The sequence below is a fragment of the Emys orbicularis genome, chromosome 1 (assembly GCF_028017835.1).
Source record: "Emys orbicularis isolate rEmyOrb1 chromosome 1, rEmyOrb1.hap1, whole genome shotgun sequence".
Lineage (NCBI taxonomy): Eukaryota > Metazoa > Chordata > Testudines > Emydidae > Emys > Emys orbicularis.
This window is the reverse complement of record NC_088683.1, coordinates 311,197,104-311,211,152: the sequence shown is the minus strand read 5'-3', so window position 1 is coordinate 311,211,152 and position 14,049 is coordinate 311,197,104.

The window sequence follows — 14,049 nt, the reverse complement described above, 5'->3', positions numbered from 1 at the left end:
GCCTGCACATGGGCCAACAGCTGGAGCTGAACGCTTGTGTCTGCAGCGCCAGCAATCACATAGCTAGGTACCCATCCATGTGAACAAATTCAAGTTTTGTGGACAAAGCTTAGGCACCCATGTTTGAAAACCTGACTCACTGTGGCCACTACATAAGACCAGCCTTACTGGGTCAGTCCAATGGTCCATCTAGTCCAGTATACTGTCTTCCAACAGTGGTCAATGCCAGCTTCTTCGGAAGGAATGAACAGAACAGGGAAATCATGAAGTGATCCAATCCCTGTTGTCCAGTCTCCGTTTCTGGCGGTCAGGCCTAGGGACACCCAGAGCTTGGGGTTGTATCCCTGACCATCTTGCCTAATAGCCATTGATGGACCTGTCCTCCATGAACTTATCTAATTCTTTTTTAACCCAGTTATACTTTTGGCCTTCACAACATCCCTTGGCAATGAGTTCCACAGGTTGACTGTGTGTTGTGTGAAGTAGTACGTATGTTTATTTTATAGCCACTGCCCATCCGTGAACAGAGTTTAGATCCTGGTTTCCTAGGAAAATTCAGAGACATTATAAAACCCTGAAGTCTGTAATTTGAGCACCTTGTTGGCACAGAATAAACACAACAATAATAGAAACTAATAATGTTGTGAGATTGGTGGGAAATGTACATTAATGGGCTATCAGAGCTGAAGTCAACTGATGACTCAGGAATCTCTTAGTGTTAACTGGCGAGGGGCACAGAGTGGGTGCCGAGTGGTCTGGTATGTACATTCTAGTTCACTAAAAGATTGCCATATGAGTCTCAAATAAAAGCCCATGTCACCAATATCATTGTGAAACACATGTACAGATGCGGTGTAAAGAGTCATGTATATGCATTGAAAATTACATTCTTATGATCTGTGTCTAGGGACTAGTCACCAGGAAAGGTGAAAAAATGGTTTTCTTTCAGGGAAGAAATGTTTATCCATCTGTTTCTTTATCTGTAAATTAAGCATGTAGGGTTCACATTCAGTTCAGAAGGACTGTGAGAACTTCAAAGAAAGAAAAGTAACAGGAAGTAGACAGGGGGTGGGGACCCAATTTTGGGGTACACATCAAAGGTGTGCTCTAGTATATTTGGGGGACAAAGAAGACACCCTGGCATCTTTCACTTAGGAAGTAGATGGACAGTGATATGGACAGCGGGGTTGCTATCAGGCGTGGTTGAGAACTTTGGGTGAGAAACATCTTTAGACAGGAGGTTAAGCTGTTGGTTAAGTTTAGTCTCTAAGAGCATGTTATGATTTCATTTTACATGTAACCATTTTTTGCTCGCATTCTTACTCACTATCACTGGAATCTCTGTTCTTTGATCATCTCTGTTCTTGTTTGCACTATAAATATATCTAAGTGCTGTGTGTTTTGCCGTATAGTATAAGTAATAAAGTATAGAGTCTAAAGTATAAGTAATAAATTGGTGTGTACTGTTCCATTGGGAACAGCAGGCCTGGTAATTCTGCGGGTGTTCAGTGGATAAAGGTCTGGACACTATATGGAACGGTCAGAAGACTCGGGGGTTGGTGTGTGCCTATCACTAACTTGTACAAAGAGTCTGAGGAGGTCTGGATGGCAGTGTTTGTTTTGCCAGAGCCTGGTCGTTTCAGGGAACTGACCCACAGCAGGCACAGACAAGATTTCCTCACTCTAGGGCAGGTGATGGTAAGGTGCCTCGTAACCCTGGGAACTCCTGGGGAGTGTCACACAACTCTATTGGAATTCTCTTTGTTTCTCTCCCTTCCTTCTAATTACCGGCAAGGGTCGCCCTCAGTATGTTGTAGGTCTTCTCGGAATAGCATCCCGCTGCTTATCCTGGGCAAAGGCATCTCTTGTCCTAGGGTTCGGCTGACCTGCTGCAGGAGAACAGGAAACAACTCTGGGAGCAGCTCCTGCACAGCTTTGCTCGACTGCAGTGCTGACACCACCTCAGAGATGGCACATGTTGCCTGAAAGGAGAGAATGGTAAAAAATGAGAGCTCTTCCCAACACCATCACACCCTCTCTCCCCTTCTGAGATCTGCTGTACGAAATTCTCACTTCTGCCAGTAACTTGAATGACTGCGAGCAACTCGCTTAACTCGTGGCTCAGTTTCCCACATCTGTACAAATGTGTATGACCTACCAAGGCATGTTGTGAGTCCTAAGGAATATTTGCAAAGCACTGTGAGAAACCTGGTTCAAAGACTTGCTAATTGCCAGATGTTATTAAGTAAATCAGCCACGTACTCTAAAACTGCCGTATTTGTTCCACAGACAGTAGAGCTGGACTCAGGGAAACAGTACATCAGAGGAGAAGTGCCCACACAGCAATATTATACCACACTTCTAGCTTTGCATCAGCAGGATTGTCACAGGGCAGAGGAAAGCCTGAAAGACATGTCTGTCTTTACTTACTGAGAGAGGTTCAGCAGCTGCCAAATCCCTGTCGATTTCAGTCTCTGAGGTGATGCGGCCTTCTTGTCTTGTTGGAGTCTTTATCTTGTTTATCAGGATCTTTAGGACTTGAGTGGCAAGCAAGGGGTCTCCCCCCAGAGATCTCCACAGCTCAGTGATGTCACTGCAATTTAACAGAAGTTACATGTGACCCCTGGACACTTTTGTGGCTCAGACTGAATACGTCATATTTAAGTAAAGACCAAATTTTCTCCTTGCCAATGATGAGAAAGTTAGGAGTACTGTCCTCCTTTAATGCTCCTCGTGTTTAAATATTGAGTTTCCAGTTACAGAACTAGGTTAAGTGACCTAGTCTTACTGCAGCCTCACCATTAATACTAGACTTCAGAAGGACAGGACACAGAGCGCCAACCTCAGTTCCTGCTTTCCCATTTTCCAGTAAATATGGAATCATGAACATGTGGCTACAAAGATCTAGGGTTTGGAAGGCAAGTTGATGAAGGAAAAGCCATATTCCTACTAACTGGTGTGATATAGCACGGCCAGAGGACAGCAGGAGAGTGATAGATGGGAGATATGTAAGCCCCAGGATGATGAGAGCCTTAGTCCCTGTAGAGGGAAGAGAGGCTGCTACAGATTAATTAGAGCACCTGAAACCAATTAAGCCAATTAGAGCACCTAAAGCCAGTCACCTGATAAACCCCCCCTGCTTCAATCAGACAGTTGGAGGAGTTGAAGCAGAGTGGTTTGGTGTTGGAGCAGAGAGCAGTTTGAAGGAAGCAGTTTGGAGAAGTGCTGTGGCGGGCCAGAAGACCAAGACCCTAGGTAAAGGGAAACCCGGCTTGTGCAGAGCAGAGGGACTCTTCAGACACAAGGGGTTGGGAGAAACTTGGCCCAAGCGGAGAGAGGGCAGGAAGCCCCACAAGCTGAAGGGCCAGAGAGGGAAGTAGCCCAGGGGAAGGAATCGCTAGTTCAAGTGGTTCACTGCTATCCCTAGAGCCCCTGGGCTGGGACCTGGAGTAGAGGGTGGGCCCAGGTCCCTCCCTCTCCACTCCCCTTTTCTGGGACACTAATGGGACAGTTGATACCCCAGTTCAGGGGTGAGAAACGGTGCCCTACACCCCCACAAGAGGAGAAAGTGCGGGACGCAACATAATAGTGCCGGCAATTTGCCACACTGGACATACAACTATGAGACCAAATATTCGTGGCCATCCTATGTCCCCTTCACAAAGGGTGTCCCTATCCTCTGTTTGCCAGAAGCTGGGACTGGGCAACAGGGGACGGATCACTTGACAATTACCTGTTCTGTTCATTCCCTCTGGAGCATGTGGCACTGGCCACTGTCGGAAGATAGAATACTGGGCTAGATGGACCTTTGGTCTGATCCAGTATGGCCGTTCTTATGGTCTTAGATTCCAGCACTGATAACTGATAACTCAGTTAGGGATCTTTAAATGAAATGATGGATCTGCTTCCAATCCAGTTTTAAGTACCCAGGACAGCAACTCTATTCTAGCAGCCACACCCTCACTGATACCAAGCAGAGGTCTGATGATAATATTGGCTCTATTCTTTGTAATCAGCCAGGGATTTGGACTTGAAGCTGTCATGCTACCAGGAAACCAACAGCCACTGCTAATTTCCAGAGTCAGGTCAATTCAGGTGTCTAGAGAGGTAGATGTTTCCAACAATACACTCCAGTTATACCAGTAAAGATAGGTCTTTAGGATATCAAAGCAGCTATTAATTAATGGAAACAGAATGACACTTAGTTTCTCTCCGCACCCCACCTTAACATGCTCTTGGACCTTCCTGCAGAAAGACCCAGGCTATTAACCTTTAGGAATTATCCCAAACTGTCTGCTGCTTAAATAAAGCCCTACATCTCCCAGTAAAGCTGTGGGATCCATGTTTCACCAAGATGAAATGCAATAGGTAGCGGTATATACCTGTCCATCGGCAGATGTTCGCAGAGGAGGCTGGAGATCACTGTCTCTAGGTCACGGTGAGCTAAAATGGACACCGCCTCCACCAGGAACTGCCTCAAGCTGCCCTCCTGGATAGTAGACATGTGGCTATATATTATAACCAGGATATCTGGCACCTGGAAGGAACAAAACCAGAAAGAAATGTCCCTTTTTCTTTCTCTCCATTCATTCTACAGAATCAAAACCTTTATTTAGCCATTTAGCCAGTTGCTGCTTTTTTAGAAATTCTTCACTTCAAGAAACAAATGTTCAAATATGTCTGCATAAATTTAACCCACAAAAATTGCCCACACTTGGCTGTAAAAACTAACACTGACACACACATATACATACCAGGTAATTTAATGTGGTGGTGCCCAGCTATGCATTAAATAAACCAGTTCGCATGCACAAAAGAAGGCTTTGCTTGCCCACATTTTGCAGGTGTGATTTAAGCAGCCAAATCTGACCATTTGCCTCGAAGAATGCGGAGTTCATAAACAACCACAAGCACAAAATATGCAAGTGCTTTAAACACAGTGTGCAAATGCCTGGGACTATGAACACGTGATGACCTCTCGTATTCACTCCTAACCCTTCACATCTTCAAAACACTGTGCAAACATGGCAGTTCTGCTGCGAGGGTTCCCTGTCCTGAGACCTTTCACCAGCCTTGTTAGAAGATTTGTGGAGTGCTCCTTTCATCTAGCCCTAACACACTGGGCTCCAGAATAAGGCATATAAATAGTGGATCCCAAAGACACTATAGTTTTCTCCCTCCCTCCCCCCTTCTATTCTTAAAGGGTACATCTACACAGCAAAAAAATCCCACAGCAGTGTAAAAGTGTAGCTGTTCCTGCTCGGGCTGGAGCCCAGGCTCTGAAACCTGGCAAGAGGGTGGGTCTCAGAGCCCAGGCTCCAGATTGACTGGGAATGACTACAGTGCTATTTTAATCCAGGTAGCCCTTAGCCATAGGCCTCCTAAGAACTGGATGATTCCAAGTGCCAGTCATTCTGTCTTGTTGTATTTTCCCCAGAGTCTCTTTTTTCAAGCCTTTCTTGGCTGAATACTGTGGCAACAAGCTAGACAAATAAATAACCAACCATCTTCCTTTTCCCTTGGATTATCTCTGTCTACTGCGATTGATTCTGCCATTGCCTATCTTAGGGTAGGAACAGAGATGGAATCGACTCTATGTCCGAGGGGGAGAAACAGCAAGATTTTTGTTCATTACACATAAGGGGAAAGAGCTAAAAGCCTAGAGTTTAGGCAGAAAACCTCTCCAGTTTCCCGTTTTACCTTGTCCAGCATGGCATCTCCACACTCCTTCAGGATGATCTTCATCCACAGTCCAGCTGCCGTGGCACAGGTGCGGCTGGCAGACAACATACCACCCAATGTGGCCTTAATAAAGTCTGTGGCCTGTTCTGCGGGAAAGTACTCACTAACAACCTGGGAACAAATCAAAAACAGGAGACACTGCAATGATGTCTGGCTTTTTAAAAATGGAGGCCTAATATCTCTATGAAAAGATATATGCATCAACAAATTGTTAATTAGCCTCATGTCTAGTGAGCCATTTGTGATTACAATTCTCTCTACAGTCTATATACGACATTTTTGTATTCTACACTAATGATATCAGGTTAGAGGCAAAGCCTCTGTTGCACAGTTAGCACAACATTGTACTGGATATGCAGGAGGTAAGTTTCCAGTTTGTATTCTCTTATATACACTGCATCTTTTTACAACTTATAAAATGAAGTAAAGAGAGGCATGCACACAAATATAGGCTAAGGCAAACCCACAAAGTGACAGAATGAAGACTGGGTGGTTTCTCAGCTTGATGTTCCACTAACACAGTTTTTTCTCATGGATGGCTGGATAGGTACATGTGTGCACAGCTGCGTGCGTATTTTCATGTGCGTGCAACATTCTGTGGAATCTGGTTTTTACATGGCATTCATAGCACACATCTATGAAAAACATCTTGCTGGTTACTAGCAATGAATGCCCCGCTCCCACAGCTCACTCCAAGTACGGAAAGGCATCATAAAAGCTTAAATGTAAAATGAATAGTGCCCCGTCACTAGAACATCCGCACAAGCTTTTTGAGTCAGTTACCCTGGCCATTTTGGAAGATGCCTGAAACAGAGCCTCAGGGTCTGGAGCTGTTAGTGCTTCACGAAGACATTTCAGCTCCTCCGCCGCTGACCCCAGGTTCATGGACTGGCCTGGAGTGGAGAAAAGGAGAAAAAGTACTGTAACGATTCACGAAACTGAACCTCTATTGCATGGATATTCATACAGAAGGATCCATGTGCTATGCTGTTATCAGCATAGTGTAAAATCTTGGCCCCATCAAAGTCAATGGCAAAACTCCTGTTGACTTTAATGGAGTCGGGATTACGCCCTAAATGTCTGAAAGTTAACAGTAGTGGTATGTTATTGTGAATGATACAGGATTGAACAAGCACTGTATTCAGCTTGGAGCAGCTTTCTGGGTGTGTCTGGTTTCAGTAGCCTCTCTGCTCTCAGTATTTAAATCTAATCTCATATTCAAGTACAAGTCATGCAGATAGATCTCAGGTTCCAATGTAGAGGTGAATCCCTCCACCAAACTCTCATTGTAAAAGAGATGGGTCTGGACAAAAACTTCGGCAGGAAACCCAGGCTCATCAGTCACTTCTAAACAATGCTGGGATTTCTATCTTGTACATGCAAAGATTGGAGTCCCTTCTTCTGTTTCTGAATCACCAACACTGTTTTTTAGGACTGATTAATAATAATTGGAAATAAGGTGACCAGATGTCCCGATTTTATAGGGATAGTCCCGATTTGGGGGGTCTTTTTCTTATATAGACTCCTATTACCCCCCACCCCCTGTCCCGAGTTTTCACATTTGCTGTTTGGTCACCCTAACCCTACATCTAACCATTAGGTGAAAAGAATATCCTACTCTTTCACAGAGGGGAAAATGGCCTACACTTACTCCAGTAGCTTTGAATGCTCATGACAGAGGGCTGCTGGAAGAACTTTTTGTTTAAAGAATTATTCCAGGAAACCCCTCCAATACAGCCAGTGGCAGGGTAAAGAGAATGAAAATGTTTAGTACCAAGGGCTTGTCTACATGGAGATAGTCAAGAAAGCTAATCCAAATTAATTTTCAAAATGCATTAGTTAAACTTCATTAAACACCTATGGGGACACACTTATTTAGAATTAAAGGGGCCTTATTTCAGGTTAGTTTAATTCATGTAATTCACTAAAATTAATAAGAGCCATTTTAATTCAGAATCAGAGCATCCACACATGTGTTTAATGCCACTTTAAATTTACACCTTTAGTTCATTTGGTGTAGACAAGCCCTAAAGAATTTAGCAGTTATCTACCTGTATGCAGACCATTTATTATTTGTACAGTTCCCAAAAGTGTGCTAGGCTCTTTACACATCATAATCTTCTCTTCTAATCAGATATTTACAAGATGCCCACCATTCTGTTATCTAAGTGCTAACAGACAGGACAGAAAGAACTAGAAAGGCAGAAAAATGGACATTACAACAGTGAAAGAAGGTGAAGAGTTACTTATACCTGCTAATGGTGAAGAATTACTTATACCTGCTAATGGTCTCCTCACCTTGTATACAGAGAAGGCAGCTGATACAGTCAACCACCCACTGACGGGACGTGGCCAGTGAATCACAGCTGTATGGTGCTATTAGTCCAATCAGAGATCCAAACCGATTAAAAGTTTCCTGAGTCTAATTACAAAAGAATGAAGAATGAACGTTCTCCAGCTGTACTAGACTTCACTTGCCATCCTTATTGTTGATACCAGTCAGCTCTTTGTTTTTGGGGAACCAGGGCGCAGTATCTAGCCTGTGTGACTCATGAAGGACACCCCTCACCCCGTCTCTGTTTGAACCAAAACCGATCGGAGAAAAGGCTTGCAGAGAACAATGAAGGGCATGGGGAGACACACCTAGACCCCCCCTGACAAGGGTGACAAGATTAAGACGTCTCCATTTTTGCATACAGAATGTAGAACAGAGACAACTCCCCTAGCCTCATCTGCATGAAAGATGGGATAGGGATTTGCATAAAGAATGAGGAACGGGGAACCGCACTGAACTCGGGGACCAGAAAAGCAGGGATGCACTGCATCATGGGAATCCCTGCTCCAGATGCTAATGAACTTACACCTGCACACACCCAGCTCAGCAATTATCAGAGCAATTCTAGTAATAAATCTTTGACTGATATCCCAAAATACTGTAGCAGCCTAGTTGCCTTGTGAGCTCCCTGTAAGAAAACAACACCCAGAGCCAAGAGTGATCAGCTCCTATTGTCTAGCCCAGGGGTCGGCAACCTTTCAGAAGTGGTGTGCCGAGTCTTCATTTATTCACTCTCATTTAAGGTTTCACGTGCCAGTAATACATTTTAACGTTTTTAGAAGGTCTCTTTCTATAAGTCTATAACATATAACTAAACTATTGTTGTATGTAAAGTAAATAAGGTTTTTAAAATGTTTAAGAAGCTTCATTTATAATTAAATTAAAATGTAGAGCCCCCCCGGACCGGTGGCCAGGACCCGGGCAGTGTGAGTGCCATTGAAAATCAGCTCGCGTGCCGCCTTTGGCACGTGTGCCATAGGTTCCCTACCCCTGGCCTAGCCTAAAGAAAATCCTTGAGCCATCAGTTTACCCATAAACAAATCTAGTGTTCTCCCTTGAGCCATTGTATTTTCTCTACAAACCCTCCGACCTATGTCCAAGTAAGGGTTCTGATGTATAGACCCAAACTCTGCATCAGTTCCATTGGGATTCCATCTCCTGACTGATCGTGCTGGGGGCTCTGCCTGTCTCCAGCACTCAGGACCCTGAGCTACCACCATCACCTGGGAACCCCGACCAGTTCAAGCCTCATGGAGTGGGGGAGATCCCTCTCTCTCTCTGTTTTCTTTTCTACCTCAGGTATTAACCTTTAAAATGTAACTGTTATGTTTGTTTAGCCCTCCTTGTGTAGTTATCACTATTATTCAATAAATAACGTTTATGGTTCAGCTGGTTGCTTCTCTCTCTCTCTCTCTCTCTCTCTTTTACTCTTTTGTGTTTTTAGCTTCCCCCATTTACTCTGCAGCAACGCTTCTTGCACCTAAGCTAAAGATCCCTGTAGTGCCCAAAAATATGGTGGAGTTTGCTCATCAAGTGTGTTACTCCCAGTACAATTGTAATGTGAAAGTGTGATAGGGACGTGTTAAACTTGGGGCACATAAGGGAGGGGCAGCTGAAAGTGCTGTTCAACCCAGCCTATTGAGACCAGGGGCACATAAGGGTAGCAGCTTGAAAGTGCTGCTTAACCCAGCCCACTGAATACAGGGACATATGAGGGGATCATCTGGGGAGTGCTGATTGACTTGCTCTGCTAGTGTGTGTGTGTGCGCATCTTCATCTAGTTCTAGTTATTAGCCCTGGGGAACCTAGGTCTTGCAGGATAGCTCCATTGGGAGCTCCACTGGGAGGGGACTTGTAGAAAGAAGGAGTAGAGCTCCATATGAACACACAAGTGACATAAGCAGCATATTAACAGAATTACAGAAAACTCCCCCTCCCCCAGAAGAGTAACCCTAATCAATGAGCCTACCCAAAGTGACAGGCACATCTGATAACATTGTGCCTCTGATTCCTGTACTGAACTGGGTAATGCACATTGGAAAACATAATCCCAATTGTACATACAAACGGATGGGGTCTAAATTAGCTGTTATCACTCAAGAAAGAGACCTCAGAGTCATTGTGTACAGTTCTCTGAAAGCATCTGCGCAACAAGCAGTCAAAAACCATAACAACATGTTAGGAACCATTAGGAAAGGGATCGATAATAAGACAGTAAATATCATTTTGCCACTATATAAATCTACAGTACCCCCACACCTTGAATACTGCGTGCAGTTTTGGTCATCTCATCTCAAAAAAGATATGTTAGATTTGGAAGAAATACAGAGAAGAGCAACAAAAATTATTAGGCGTATGGGACAACTTCTCGTACAAGGAGAGATTAAAAAGACAGGGACTTTTCAGCTTGGAAAAGAGATGACTAAGAGGGAATATGATAGAGAACTATAAAATCATGACTGGTGTAGAGAAAGTCAATAAGGAAGTGTTATTTAGCCCTTCACATAACACAGGAACAAGGGGTCACCCAATGAAATTAATAGGCAGCAGGTTTAAAACAAACAAAAGGAAGCATTTCTTCACACAGTGCAGTCAACCTGTGGAACTCATTGCCAGGGAGATGTTGTGAAGGCCAAAAGTATAACTGGGTTCAAAAAAGAATGAGATGAGTTCACGGAGGATAGGTCCATCAATGGCTATTAGCTAACATGGTCAGGGATGCAACCCCATGATCTGGGGGTCTCTAAACCTCTGACTGCCAGAAGCTGGGGCTGGGACTGTCCAACAGGGGATGGTTCACTTGACAATTGCCTCGTTCTGTTCATTCCCTCTTAAGCATCTGGCACCCACCACTGTCAGAAGACAGGATACTGGGCTAGATGAACCATTCTTCTGGGGGATCCAGGATAGCCTCTCTTATGTTTTATGTTCTTAGCTGATTAAATAGAAATTCAGCTTTAGCATCCTGGGAGCATAAGAACCAAGAATGCATTTGTGACAATGGCAGACCAGTCAACCTGTGTATGACCCATAATAACTTAACAAGAGGCGCTTCTACTGTATCAAGACAGTTCACTTGCATGTGAATTTCTAAGAGATGTATTAGTCTAGCAATCATCAACTCATTCAAAAATGAACAATAGAGGCTAAGTGTATTTGTCTGTGTTTATCTATACCCGGTTAGAAGTTTCACAATGTAACCAAATTAGCTTGTAGATGCTAATTCCCTTTCATGTCTTAATTGCCTTAATTATGTATGCAAGGTGTTCAGTTAACCTTAAAATCAAAGATGTAAGACACTCCAGGAAACCAATCATTTCTACATTATCTTCAGCTTAACTATCTGTGTTATAATGGAAGAATGGCTAATTACCTTATGTGAAGGAATGTAACTAGTTTACTGTGTTAATAGAATGATAATAGAAGATTATCTTCAAAGCAAAGTACAACAGGTGATCTGCATTGGGGGAAGGTCCTTCTGTGACAATTTCTGTGAGGTAGGCTTGTCAGCCTGCTAGAATAGCTATAAAAGAGAAGGCTCGGGCCTGAGCCTATCATCTCTAGTCTGCTTAAACTTTGAACAGGGAAAGTGTAAGCCACAGGACAGAGATTTTCCAAATAATCATTTGGAATAACCTGGAAAGTGCATGGAAAAACTAACAGACTTTACATCTAAGCTGCCTTTGGATTCTGATCTGTTGGGATGATTCCAGAGAGACTTTTACAAACCAGCAGTTTATTCCATCACTGTTGTGATCTTGAACTATGAACATTGAAAGTCACTTGTATGGATATTGATCATTTAACCATTTGTAACTCTCTTCTTTCTTTTAACAATAAATCTTAGATTTAGTTATTAAGGACTGGCTGACAGCATGATATTTAGGAAAGACCTGAGATTCATATTGACCTGGGGATAAGCATCTGGTCCTTTATGATCAGTGAACCTCACATATGGTGAGCCAAGTTTTCAGTAACCCCTCACTATATTAGACATAGAATATCAGGGTTGGAAGGGACCTGAGGAGGTCATCTAGTCTAACCCTGTGCTCAAAGCAGGACCAATCCCCAGAGAGATTTTTACCCCACTTCCCTAAATGGCCTCCTTAAGGATTGAACTCACGACGCTGGGTTTAGCAGGCTACTGCTCAAACCACTGAGCTATCCCTCCCCCTTCTTCCAAAACATGGATGTTTAGATGGGAGCCAAGGTCTGGACTGCCAAAAGGGGACTGCGTTTGGCATCTTGTTAACTAGGGTGGGAGCTCTTCTGTTGTTGACTTGGTGAATCTAATTATAGAATAAGCCATCAGTTTGGGGGATTGTCTGCCCTCTACTTCTTGCAGTCTGCCCGGAGTGTGGTCACAGCATTGTTGTGTAAACCTCTCTTCTGGAAGCAGGGGGATCTTAGTCACCTTGAGATCCCAGCTGCTGCCCTGGAAGAGTTTTTCATGCATTTGCGTTGAGTGTCAGATCTGATATAAGCAGGGAAGTCAGCTCAAGGAAGAGTAAGAGGCTATACTCACTGTGCTATTAACTGCCTCTTGATAGGCAGTCAGCAGCTGGGTGCTGGCCTGCAAGGCCCTTTCTCTCTCCCACTCCTTCCCTGAACTGAACCATGTCCTTAGTAGCTGTTGGTAGAGCAGGGGAATGGACAGAGTTAGTACCAGAAAATCCCTCCCAAAAGTTCCTCTTAAACAGGTTTAATTGTCACTAAAATCCCTCTCCAAAGCATCTGACCTCGGTGTAGCAAAGGAATTACATGTCTAATGGAAGAGCCCCTTAGATATACAAGTCCCAGGGACCAGATTCACCTCTGGTGATTGAAGCCAAAGGAGTTACATGAGAGATGAATCTGGGCCCGTGTATGTGATGTCTGCTGTAGACTGTCTGATGGGAGCTGTCTAGCACATTGCATGCTGGTTGATGTCTGCTGCTGTGGTCTGTTTCCTGGGCAACTTCTCCCACGTCGAGTGGCAAAATGACAGAGAGGAGCATTTCTTTATATTAATTTGAATAAGAGCAGAGAAGTCCCCCCCACCTTTTATAACTTCATTTTTATACTGAAGGTGCATCAAACTCCCCACCCCTCAGCTCTTCAAGATATTCTGTTCATGTCTGAGGAACAGGAAGTCTCCTCTGAATGAGTTTCCATACATAGGGCTTAACTCAATATTAATGAATTCCTCTTAGAAGAAGTGATCAGTTTCAACTGGTTCTCTTGGATCTGGCTACTGCAGTGGTGATTTTCTTGCCGGTCCAAGTAGTGTCAACTCCATTGTAAGAACTCGATCCCAATCCAGCCCTGGCATAAAATGGCATAGCTTCCATGGATTTCAATGGGGCACATGCCCACTTATACAAGGAAGAATGTAGTGCTTTCTCCCTAAAATTCACTCCGTTGTGGAAAATTCCTCCACAACTGAAGCTTGACCCCCTAAATCTCTGACTCTTCCCTGCTGTAACACAGGAAACAATCTCCACCGCGGTTCAATGGTCTACTCACTTCAAACATTTCCTGGAACCAGTCTGCGGTTGGTTCTTTCTCCAGCAAAGTCTTCATTAGCTTGCCAAGGGCTTCCAAGGACCTCACGTACAGTGACTGAAACCAGAAGAGAAGGAGTGAGGCTCAGCACAGATCATTTGTGTGTGTGGGCCGGGGAAAGCTAACCATAACCTTGCCAGGGAGGCCATGTGTGACTGCCATTACCCAGTGCCTGCTGGGCAGAAATACAGTGGATGGTGCCAGAGGAGAATTGTTGTCACGTACCTGTATATGCAGAGCATCCTTTGCTGTCTCGCCTTCCTCTTTCATCTTCTCCAAGGGAGGAAGGGGAAATAAACTTTTGAAACACTCATCAAGGAGCTCACGGTTTTCCTCCAAGGTCAAAGATGGTTTGAGTTTGCTGGCAGAAGAAAGAGAGAAAAGTCATGCATTAGACTCAGTACCACCTCCAAGTAAAAGAGTGGGTC